The sequence below is a fragment of the Arachis ipaensis genome, chromosome B2, assembly GCF_059453495.1.
Source record: "Arachis ipaensis isolate K30076 ecotype BB chromosome B2, ASM5945349v1, whole genome shotgun sequence".
NCBI classification, from domain to species: Eukaryota; Viridiplantae; Streptophyta; class Magnoliopsida; order Fabales; family Fabaceae; genus Arachis; species Arachis ipaensis.
The window spans coordinates 70,232,520-70,244,958 of NC_142437.1; the positions used below are offsets into that span (position 1 = coordinate 70,232,520).

General features: G+C 43.2%; 1 non-coding gene across 1 annotated transcript; it reads left to right on the forward strand.

Moving 5' to 3' along the window:
- The first annotated feature begins 2,781 nt into the window (after window positions 1-2,781).
- LOC148574310 (small nucleolar RNA R71) lies at window positions 2,782-2,885 on the forward strand. Its single transcript, XR_015906224.1, has one exon. It is a non-coding gene; the product is annotated as a small nucleolar RNA R71 (small nucleolar RNA).
- The last annotated feature ends 9,554 nt before the right edge of the window (window positions 2,886-12,439 follow it).

Consider the following 12,439-nt stretch of genomic DNA (forward strand, 5'->3'; position numbering starts at 1 on the left):
AGTGATCCATACATTAGCATAGAACTCTTGAACCATTAAGATCCTGACTTGTTGAATGGGGTTGGTGATTATTTCCCAACCTCTTCTTCGAACTTCATGTCGGATCTCTGGATATTCACTCTTTTTGAGCTTGAAGGGGACCTCGGGGATCACCTTTTTCTTGGCCACAACTTCATAGAAGTGGTCTTGATGCACTTTTGAGATGAATCTCTCCATCTCCCATGACTCAGATGTGGAAGCAATTGCCTTCTCTTTCCTCTTTCTAGAGGTTTCTCCGGCCTTAGGTGTCATTAGTGGTTATGGAAAACAAAAAGCTTTAGCTTTTCCCACACCAAACTTAGAATGGTTGCTCGTCCTCGAGCAAAAGAAGAAAGAAAAGAGTAGAAGAAGAAGAAATGGAGTATATGGAGGGAGGTGAGTGATTTGGCCAAGGGGGTTTATTGTGTATGATGTGTGAAATTGAAGGTGGTAAGGAGGGGTATTTATAGGGTAAGGGAGAGAGGGTATTCGGCTATGTGTGGATGGGTTTGGGAGGGAAATGGTTTGAATTTGAATGGTGAGGTAGGTGGGGTTTTATGATGGATGGATGTGAGTGGTGAAGAGATTATGGAGAAGAGGGTAGGATTTGATAGGCGAATGGTGTTTGGAAAAGAGGTATTGAGGTGATTGGTCAAGGGTGTATGGGGAAGAGTGTTATGGAAATGTGTGAAGAGGAGAGAAGAAGAAGTGGGGTAGGTGGGGATCCTGTGGGGTCCACAGATCCTGAGGTGTCAAGGAATTTGAGTCCCTGTACCATTCTGGCGTTTAAACGCCCATTCTGTGCCAACCCCTGGCGTTTAACGCCAGCTCTGCTACCTTTCCTGGCGTTAAACACCACTCTGCTACCCATTTCTGGCGTTAAACGCCAGCCAGATGCCCATTTCTGGCATTTAACGCCCAGAATACTGCCAGGATGGGTGTTAAACGCCCATTTTGCTATCCTTACTGGCGTTTAAACGCCAGTAAGCTTGTCCTCCAGGGTGTGCTGTTTTTAATGCTGTTTTTCATCCTGTTTTTTTTTTTTTTTTTGTGACTTGACATGATCATCAACCTAAAGAAAACATAAAATAACAATGAAAAATAAATAAATATACTTAAATAACATTGGGTTGCCTCCCAACAAGCGCTTCTTTAATATCAATAGCTTGACAGTGAGCTCTTAGAGAGCTTCACAGAGATTTAGAGCTTGATGTTGGCCTCCCAACACTAAACTTAGAAGTTGAGTGTGGGGGCTCTGTTTGACTCTGTATTGAGAGAAGCTTTTCATGCTTCCTCTCCATGGTTACAGAAGAAGATCCTTGAGCTTTAAACACAAGGTAGTCCTCATTCAATTGAAGGACTAGCTCTCCTCTGTCCACATCAATCACAGCTCTTGCTGTGGCTAGGAAGGGTCTTCCAAGGATGATGGAATCATCTTCATCCTTCCCATTGTCTAGGATTATGAAGTCAGTAGGGATGTAATAACCTTCAACCTTCACTAAGACATCCTCTACAAGTCCATAAGCCTATTTTTCCATTACAGAGAGGGGCATGAGGTTTATCCCTAACCCCAGGTCACACAGAGCCTTCTCAAAGGTCATGGTGCCTATGGTACAAGGTATTAAGAACTTTCTAGGATCCTGTTTCTTCTGAGGTAATTTCAGTTGAACCAGATCATTTAGTTCATTGGTGAGCAATGGGGGTTCATCCTCCCAAGTCTCATTACCAAATAACTTCGCATTCAGCTTCATGATTGCTCCTAGATATTGAGCAAATTGCTCTTCAATAATATCTTCATCCTCTTCAGAGGAAGAATACTCATCAGAGCTCATGAATGGCAACAGTAAGTTTAATGGAATCTCTATGGTCTCTATATGAGCCCCAGATTCCTTTGGTTCCTCATTAGGGAACTCCTTGGAGGCTAGTGGACGTCCCTTGAGGTCTTCCTCATTGGAAATCACTGCCTTTTCTTCCTCTCCAGGTTCGGCCATGTTGGTTATAGTTATGGCCTTGCACTCTCTTTCTGGATTCTCTTCTGTATTGCTTGGAAGAGTATTAGGAGGGAGTTCAGTAACTCTTTTACTCAGCTGACCCACTTGTGCCTCCAAATTTCTAATGGAAGACCTTGCTTCTGTCATAAAACTGAGAGTGGTCTTAGATAGATCAGAGACTACAGTTGCTAAGTCAGAGTGGCTATGCTTAGAATTCTCTGTCTATTGCTGAGAAGATGATGGAAAAGGTTTGTTATTGCCAAACCGTGCTCTTCCACCATTATGATTATTGAAGCCTTGATTAGGCCTCTGTTGATCCTTCCATGAGAGATTAGGATGATTCCTCCATGAAGGATTGTAGGTGTTTCCATAGGATTCTCCCATATAATTCACCTCTACCATTATAGGATTCTCAGGGTCATAGGCTTCTTCTTCAGAAGAAGCTTCCTTAGTACTGCTTGATGCAGCTTCCATTCCAGACAGAATCTGAGAAATTATATTGACTTGCTGAGTCAATATTTTATTTTGAGCCAATATGGCATTCAGACTATCAACCTCCAAAACTCCTTTTTTCTGAGTTATCCCATTATTCACAGGATTTCTTTCAAAAGTATACATGAACTGGTTATTTACAACCATTTCAATGAGTTCCTGGGCTTCTGCAGGCATTTTCTTCAGATGAAGGGATTCACCAGCAGAGTGGTCCAATGACATCTTGGACAATTCAGACAGACCATCATAGAATATACATATGATGCTCCATTCTGAAAACATGTCAGAAGGACACCTTCTGATCAATTGCTTATATCTTTCCCAAGCTTCATAGAGGAATTCACCTTCCTTCTGTCTGAAAGTTTGGACTTCCACTCTAAGCTTGCTCAATTTTTGAGGTGGAAAGAACTTGGCCAAGAAAGTATTGACCAACTTTTCCCAAGAGTTTAGGCTATCTTTAGGTTATGAGTCTAACCATGTCCTAGCTCTGTCTCTTACAGCAAATAGGAAAAGCATAAGTCTGTAGACCTCAGGATTAACCCCATTGGCCTTAATAGTGTCACAGATTTGCAAGAATTCAGCTAAGAACTGATGAGGATCTTCCAATAGAACTCCATGAAACTTGCAATTCTGCTGCATTAGAGAAACTAATTGAGGCTTAAGCTTAAAGTTATTTGCTCCAATTGCAGGAATTGAGATGCTCCTTCAACAAAAGTCAGAAGAGGGTGCAATAAAGTCACCAAGCATCTTCCTTGCATCTCTACCATTTTTATTGGGTTCGGCCATCTCTTCTTCTTTTTTAAAAAATTCTGTCAGGTCCTCTCCAAAGTGTTGTACTTTTGCTTCTCTTAGCTTCCTCTTTAGAGTCCTTTCAGGTTCAGGATCAGCTTCAACAAGAATGTTCTTATCCTTGCTCCTGCTCATATGAAAAAGAAGAGAACAGAAAATAATAGGAATCCTCTATGTCACAGTATAGAGATTCCTTTATGTGAGTAGAAGAATAGAAGAGTAGAATGAAGAAGAGAGAAGATGAAGAATTCGAACACAGAGAGGGAGAGAGGGTTCGAATTATAAGAAGAAGAGAAGTGTTAGTAAATAAATAAATAAATAGAAAGAGATGAGAGAGAGAGAATTCGAATTTTAAACTAAAATAAAAGGAAAATATTTTTGTTTTTATTTTAATTATTGGTTAGTGTTCATACCCTAGGTTGAGCTATCCGACCCGGGATGATCGGCGACAAAGCGACCGACCTCTTCAGGTCAGACTATCTGACCTCTTCCTAAAAGAGCTCCGCCAAATCGACAGGAAATCCCAAAAAAGGGCCCAACTCAAGGAATACGACCCAGATCCAAAGGCAGCCCAAGCCTATAGAGATAAGGGCAGTTCCATTAAAGATAAGCTGACCTTACCAAAAGATAAGATAAGATAAGATAACTAACTTATCTATCTAAGAAGGTCATCCCACACTATTATAAATACACTGGAGCACCCAGGTATAACTCATACTCTGATTCTACCAAAAACTTGCTTAATACCCATGCTAACTTAAGCATCGGAGTCTCTTGCTGGTACCTCCCACCCTCCGGTGACGAAGGATCAGCAGTGTAGCCAGTCCCACAAGTTGGACACGACAGCTCCGGCCGCCACCCACCAGCCGGACACGTCATCTCCGATCAGTACAGAAGATCTCGTCCGAGATCGACCTACAGTTTCAGGTAACCCTCGGAACATTGGCGTCGTTGCCGGGGACCTGGAAGTCATCCCATCACCATGGCTGACGACCATGACAACGACCATGATTCAGATCTAGAGGATAGAACGCTGCACAAAAACACGGACGCTACACCAAAAGACACTTCGGACCCTAACGGGGACAAAAACTCATCACATCCGTTAGAGGCGCTTCAAGATCGTTTAAAGCAACTTGAGAAAGAAGCCCAACACCAGCGAGAAGCAGGAAAGGATCTACAAAGAGAGATAAGGCGATGCCGGGAATTGGAGGATAAACTTCTAAAAATCGAAGCCGATATCAAAGCCAAAACTACTCGATCCACCCCTGAGGACAACTCTCACAAGGATCAAGATCCATTCACTAGGAAGATCATGAAGACCAAAATCCCGAAAGACTTCAAACTTTTGGATATTACTTTGTACGATGGCACCACAGACCCCAACCATCACCTCAGCAATTTCAGAAGTAGAATGTACCTCATCGATGCCTCAGATGCAGTTCGTTGCAAAGCTTTTCCAACAACCTTTACCAAAACTGCCATCAGATGGTTCGACAACCTACCTCCGAAATCTATCTCAAGCTTTGACGATTTAGCCAAAAATTTCCTGGCCAGATTTTCAATCCAAAAAGATAAGGCTAAACACGCCCCCAGTCTCTTAGAAATCAAGCAAGGAGATTGGGAGAGCCTTCGCAACTACATAGAAAGATTCAACAAAACTAGACATACAAAGCCTACCAACAGAGGCCGCTATCATGGGCCTCATCAACGGCCTACGGGAGGGACCTTTTAGCCAATCTATATCAAAAAAATACCCCACATCTCTGGATGAGGTGCAAGAGCGGGCGAAGAAGTACATCAACATGGAAGAAAATTCCCGACTTGGAGAAGCCTCGAGATCCGGTTTCACCTACCGAGATAAAGATAAAGAATCCAAGAGGAAGGAAGATCGAACGGGGGAAAAATAAAAAAGTATCATAATTACACCCCTCTTCGGGTGTCCCTTGTGGATATTTACAAAGAAGTCTGTAACACAGAAAAGATACCCCCAGCTCGACCACTCAAAGGCAAAAGAGGAGGAGGAAATCAGAACGAATACTGTGAATATCATCGAGTCCGAGGACATTCCACCAACGAATGCTTCGACTTAAAAAACGTCACAGAAAAATTAGTGAGAGAAGGAAAACTAGATCGGTTTCTGGCTACCCGAGATGATGAGCAAAGAAAGAGAAGAAGGGATGAAGATGTCAGACGAACTAAGCGATCACCTCGTACACCAGAAAGACACGTCCACATGATACACGGCGGATTTGCAAGAGGAGGAATCTCCAAATCATCTCGCAAAAGATATCTCAAAGAATTATATCATGTCGAGAGGAAGGAAGGAGAACCCGACATCCCTACAATTACGTTCACCAAAGAAGATGCATCCGGTATCATCTCGGGACATGACGATCCCATGGTCATCGCCATCATACTGGCAAATGCAAATCTCCACCGCACGCTGATAGACCAAGGGAGCTCCACCGACATCTTATTTAAAACGGCCTTCGACAAGCTTGGTTTAGAAGAAAAGGAGCTTAGAGCATACCCAAACAGCCTGTTCGGATTGGGAGACACCCCAGTGCAACCACTTGGTTACATCTCACTACACACAACGTTCGGAAGAGGAAACCAATCCCAAACACTCAAAATAGACTACATCGTGGTCGACGTGAGTTCAGCTTATAACGCCTTAATAGGTCAGACAACATTGAATCAACTCGGCGCAATAGTCTCAACTCCACATCTGTGTATAAAATTCCCAACTGCAGAAGGGATAGCTACAATAAAAGCAGATCAAAAGATGGCGCGCCGCTACTATAATGAAAATCTAAACCTCAGAGGCAGAGGAGAAGAATTCCATACAATTGAGCTTGGAGGAGTTCAGAAACGAGAGGAACTCCGTCCACAACCCGAAGGTGAAATAGAGAAAGTTCAGATCGGAGGCACCTTGGACAAAACAACTAATATTGGCACAATCCTAAAAGGAGACGCAAAAGAATCACTAGTAGAGTTCTTACGAGACAATGTCGACCTCTTCGCATAGAAAGCGGCGGACATGCCAGGCATAGACCCCAAACTAATGTGCCACAAGTTGGCGGTCTATCCAGGATCTCGGCCGGTACAGCAGAGACGAAGAAAACTTGGGCCAGAACGATCCCAAGCTGTGGAGGAGCAGGTACAAGCACTACTGGAGGCAGGATTCATAAGAGAAGTCAAGTACCCACTATGGCTAGCCAACGTCGTGTTGGTGAAAAAATCAAATGGAAAGTGGCGGATGTGCACCGACTATACCGATCTCAACAAAGCCTGCCTAAAAGATCCTTATCCACTCCCAAGTATCGACGCTCTGGTGGATGCCTAATCAAGATATAAGTACCTTTCATTTATGGATGCATATTCTGGATACAATCAAATCCCAATGTATTCACCTAATCAGGAAAAAACCTCGTTTTTAACACCAAAAGCAAACTACTGCTACATCGTAATGCCTTTTGGTCTTAAAAAGGCGGGAGCTACTTATCAAAGGCTAATGAACAAAGTCTTTTCAGACCATATCGGAAAAATAATGGAAGTCTATGTGGATGACATGTTGATAAAGACACAAAGTGAAGAGACACTATTGTCTGACTTGGCCCAGGTGTTCGACACTATATGGAAGCATGGCATGTGACTCAATCCTGTAAAATGCACTTTTGCAGTAGAAGCAGGCAAGTTCTTAGGTTTTATGCTCACAGAAAGAGGAATTGAGGAAAATCCAGATAAATGCCAGGCCATACTCAACATGAAGAGCCCAACTTGTGTCAAAAAGGTACAACAACTCAACGGGAGATTGGCGGCCTTGTCCAGATTCCTAGCGGGATCAGCGATAAGATCCCTCCCTTTCTATGCCACTCTAAGGAAATGAAAGAACTTCGAATGGACAACGGAGTGCGAACACGCCTTCCAAGATTTCAAAAGATTTCTAGGAGAGCCATAACAGGACAGGATCAAGGATGGATAACCCCCATAATTAACTACCTCAAAACAGAAACACTCCCCACAGATGAAAAGGAGGCAAAGAGGTTAAAGCGGGAGGCACAATACTACACTATCATAAACAACACCCTATACAAAAGAGAGATTTCAATACCATTGTTAAAATATGTACCGACCTCCAACACAAGAGAAGTTTTAGAGGAAGTACACAGCGGCATTTGTGGCAACCATCTCGGAGCACAAGCTCTCACCAAAAAGGTACTCCGAGCGGGATTTTACTAGCCAACTCTACAAAAGGAAGCTACAGAATTTGTAAAGACATGTCCACCATGCCAGAAACATGCCAACTTTCACATCGCCCCGCCAGAAGAGCTCATCAGCGTAACTTCGCCTTGGCCATATGCAAAATGGGGACTCGATCTTCTCGGACCCTTTCCCCAGGGATCGGGACAAGTTAAATTCCTCATAGTCGGGGTAGACTATTTCACAAAGTGGATCGAGGCAGAGCACCTAGCCAACGTCACTACTCAAAGGAGCCAGAAATTCCTATATAGGAACATTGTCACAAGGTTTGGGGTTCCATACTCCATCACCACAGACAATGGCACCCAATTCACAGATGCAGGCTTCAGAAAGTTAGTAGCCAACTTGAACATAAAACAACAGTTCACCTCCGTCGAACATTCCCAAGCCAATGGACAAGTCGAAGCGGCCAACAAAGTCATATTGGCTGGGCTGAAACGGAGACTGCAAGATACAAAGGGAGCTTGGGCCGAAGAACTTCCACAAGTCCTATGGGCATATCGAACAACGCCACATTCCACCACAAACGAATTACCATTTTGATTAGCGTACGGAGTGGAGGCAATGATCCCAGTGGAGGTCGAGGAAGGGTCACCTAGAGTAGTCCACTACAATGAAGAAGCCAACACTCAACTTCAAAGAGAAGAGCTCGACCTACTTCCGAAAATCCATGAAAGAGCTCGGATCAGCGAAGAAGCTCTAAAGCGCCGAATGGCTTTGAGATATAATCAAAAAGTAGTGCCAAGAGGTTTCGCTGAAAATGATCTCATCCTAATCCGAAATAATATCGGAACAACTCGACCCGAAGAAGGAAAGCTGGCGGCAAACTGGAAAGGACTCTACCGAGTCATATAAGTACTTGGGAAGGGCTACTACAGATTATCCGAACTCGATGGGTGAGAGTTCCCCAGATCGTGGCACGCCTACAACTTAAGAACACGATTCTACAAGTTTTCAAGATGCATTAATCTGAAACATTCATCATCCCATTATAAAGCAACAGATTGGCAAGAAGTGAAAAACAAATTCATTGCCCAATCACGATAAAGACCAAGAGAGATGAAAACCAAATTCATCTAAAGGTCGACTAAACGAGGATTTAATCCACTTTCTACAAATCGGCAAAGATGAAAACAGAATAATGCAAGAAGTTATCGAAAGTGATCCGAAGAAAAGACCTGACGAGGTCTTAATGGATTGCTAAATAATAACTTAAAGAGTGGCCGACATTAAAAAAGTCGGACTGAGTCAACCCAAGTTATCATCAAATCCCTGGAAAGAGGTCTGGCCAACCCTATAAAAGAGGAATTGCTATAACTTAGAAGAGATCGACATGACAAAGTCGGTCTCCTACGAAAAACAAGTTATAAAAGTAATCCCTGAAAGAGACCTGACAAAGGTCCAAGAAAGAGGATTACAAAATAACTTAGAAGAGATCGACATGACGAAGTCGGTCTCGTACGAAAAACAAGTTATAAAAGTAATCCCTAAAAGAGACCTGACAAAGGTCCAAGAAAGAGGATTACAAAATAACTTAGAAGAGATCGACATGACGAAGTCGGTCTCCTACAAAAACAAGTTATAAAAGTAATCCCTGAAAGAGACCTGACAAAGGTCCAAGAAAGAGGATTACAAAAATAACTTAGAAAAGGACGACGTAAAGAAGTCTGCCTCCCAATAAACAAGTTATAAAAGTAGTCCCTGAAAGAGACCTGACAAAGGTCCAAAAAAGAGGACTACAAAAATAACTGGAAAGAGGACCAACGTAAAGAAATCGGTTATGGATTGTTAGAAATAAATACAAGTAAGAGCGAGAAAACCGAAATACAAGTTGGATCCACACATCCACGACCTCAAAGGATCCAAGCTACAAGCAATAAGTACAAAGCAATCCAAAGTGGCCGAGCAGCAAGGCTCCAGCATTCTCAAAACCCAGAAAGGTGCCAAGACAAGTGCAAACAAGCATGATATAAAACACAATATTATGACAAGCTTCAGGGTCAGGCCCAAAAGCTTGAAAGCTACTTGTTGTTTTTTCAAAATAAAAAGTTGCTAAACAAGCAACCAGAAGGAGTATCAACAATCAGCAAAATATTCAAACTACAAAATAAAGAGTTTAAAAGCCCACAAGCTGGGCTATCTACGCAAACATCCAAGAAAAATCAGCTAAGATTGGGAGCCTTCTCGGCAGCATCAATATAGGGAGAAGGAGGGCGAGTCTGAATAGGCACAGCATCTATGGTACCATCATCCCGATTCAAGATCTGACAGTCCGGATCAGAAACGGAATGACCGACCTTAACTAGAGGAACTGTAGAAGTTGACACTTTGGCAGAAGGCACAGGGGGAGGTTCAACATCGTCATCATCCTGGTCATCACGGACAATCTTACCATCCCTCACAACATTGTCCAGGCTAAAAAGAGTAAGGTTGGCCTCGGGAGCAATAATTCGAAACTGCTCCTTTAAGTTCTCGTAAGCAGCATTCACACTACCAACAAGATGACCCTAGAGCTTGGAGTAATCAGCTCAGGCGTTCTCCAACTCCTCTTTCAAATGCATTCCCTCTCGATAGGATGTGACGTAGCTGTCTTTATGCCTCAATGCTGTGTCCTTGGCCAACCGCACAGAAGCTACCAGAGCAAGGGAACTCGCCTTCTCATTCTTCAGATCCTTCTCCAGTTTAGCCACCTTTACCTCAAGCTCCTCCTTCAAGCCCTTCATTCGATCGAACTCCTATTTTGCCTCCTCCATAAAAGCTTTGGTGGCATGGAGAGGAAGATTTTGAGCAATTCGGTACAGGACAGCTCCCATATATGCCATTTTTACACTACTCTGAGTTATGAAATCTAAATGGCGAAGGAGCGATACATCATCCATAGGGAGGACACCGTAGGGACCGATCTGCTGATCTACAAACTCAACCGCGTCAAAATCAGGGGCATCAAGGTTGAAAGGCTCAATTGTTTTTTGTTTCTTGTTGGGAGGAGCACCAGAAGTAGCAGCGGAAGACTGTGGAGGGTCGGCCAGGCGAACCCGAGGAGTGGGAATCACCTTCCTCAGCCTAGGAGAACTCGGCACGGGCGGCTTCACCTGAACTTGAGAAGATCCCTCTCCCGTCGCCTTGGCCGAGATATTTTGAGTAGCAGCAGCCTTCCTTGCCTTTTTGAAGGCCTTCATAGAATCATTATTTTTTGACATCTCTGAAAAAACCGAATCAACCACAGTAATGGGTTACAATCACAAAAGAGGAAGCAAAACTAAGAAACAAGTACAGAAACAAGTCAGACAGTACCCAAAACAGTTCGAACCAGGGACGGGTCATTCAAAAACCTTTTTGTATCAAGATGGGGTGGTTCCCCCCATAAATCTTCAAGAACAATAACAAAAGTCCGCTCAACCTCGTCAAGCATCTCCCATGTATAACGAGACACTCTCACATCCTTCTGCCACTCTAGAGGGAAAGCAGGCTCGTCATTCTCATCAAGAAAAAAGGGGCGGACCCCCTCAACAGCACGGACTCTAAAGTAATAATTCTTAAAGTCCTTAAAAGACTCATCATACATGGCAAAAACTTTATGACCCTGGGCAGACCTGAAAGAAACCCAGGAAGCTTTCTTTTTGGAAGAGGCACCAGGCTTGGCAAAAAGAAAAATATAAAGGAAAAGAGTCTGAGAAGGTGTTACGCCTAACTCTTGGCAAAGCAGCTGAAAGATCTTGATAAGACCCCAGGAATTCGGATGAAGTTGGGATGGGGCAATGTTACACGACCACAACAAGTCGGTCTCAAAAGCAGTAAATGGAAAAGTAATGTCCAACTGGCTGAAGAAATATTCATAGGCATAGAAGAAAGGACGCTCCCCCCCGACCGAAGTAGGAAAACAAACCCTCTCGTCAGAATCAGGCGCTACAAGCTCATAATTCCTCTCCCGGGCACCGCTACCACAAATCCTATGACATTTTCTCAGCTCTACAAAAAAATCAGCGTCCACCACAGAGATACACATTAAGACAAGGGAGTCCAGCCAATCAGACATCCCCTCGGGAACTTTAGAAGACATCTCTACAATGTTATTGCGAGAAGACATGAGGCCAACTCATCCTACAATAAGAAAAGAAGATTGGATTACTAAAAAATATCTCGGACATGGGGCAAAATAACTCGACTAATATGATACAGAAGAACAAACAGAAAAGGAAAACCCCAAGACTCAAACCAAAGTCCTGGGGCATCCTTTGGAGGCAGTAACAAAGCAAGGTTTCAGGAAAAATCTACAGCTTACGTCCCGGCATCTCGCAAACAAGAAAGAGAATATTTCAAATAACAAACATTTCGAAAAGGAAAGTCAAAACACAAAAAGTCATCAGAGCCACTATCTTTTTACAGTCTATCAGCAAAAGGCATCGCCAACATAAAACATGCCAAGCGGAAATCGTCAAAGGCACAACCTTTTTTCAGAATCAAACAAAACCATCATCAAAAGGACAAACAGAAGCGGTGATAACATGCAAAAGCCCTAAAAGCATCAAACAACAGGAAAGGCGAAAAGGTTCATGCAAAAAGGCGAAGAAACTCCCAAAACACACATTACAACAGTAATCAGGCACAGTAAAAGCAGAAAGACCCAAACTTTCTCCAAGCAAAATCAAAACTTTCTCAAAATCAGACATGAAAAAGTGACACGGAAAAAGGAAAGGAAGAAAAATCAAAAACCTGGAAAAATAGGAGAAAACCTCAAAAGAAAGCTGAAGAGCAGAAGCGGCAGGCGAAAGAACCACCCCTCGAACGGAAAAACTCGCCAAAAGTAGGAAACAGAAGGTGAAATCCAGAATCACCCCACTTCCATAGAAAGCAGTAGCAAGCAGGCGTCGCAAGGAGAAACT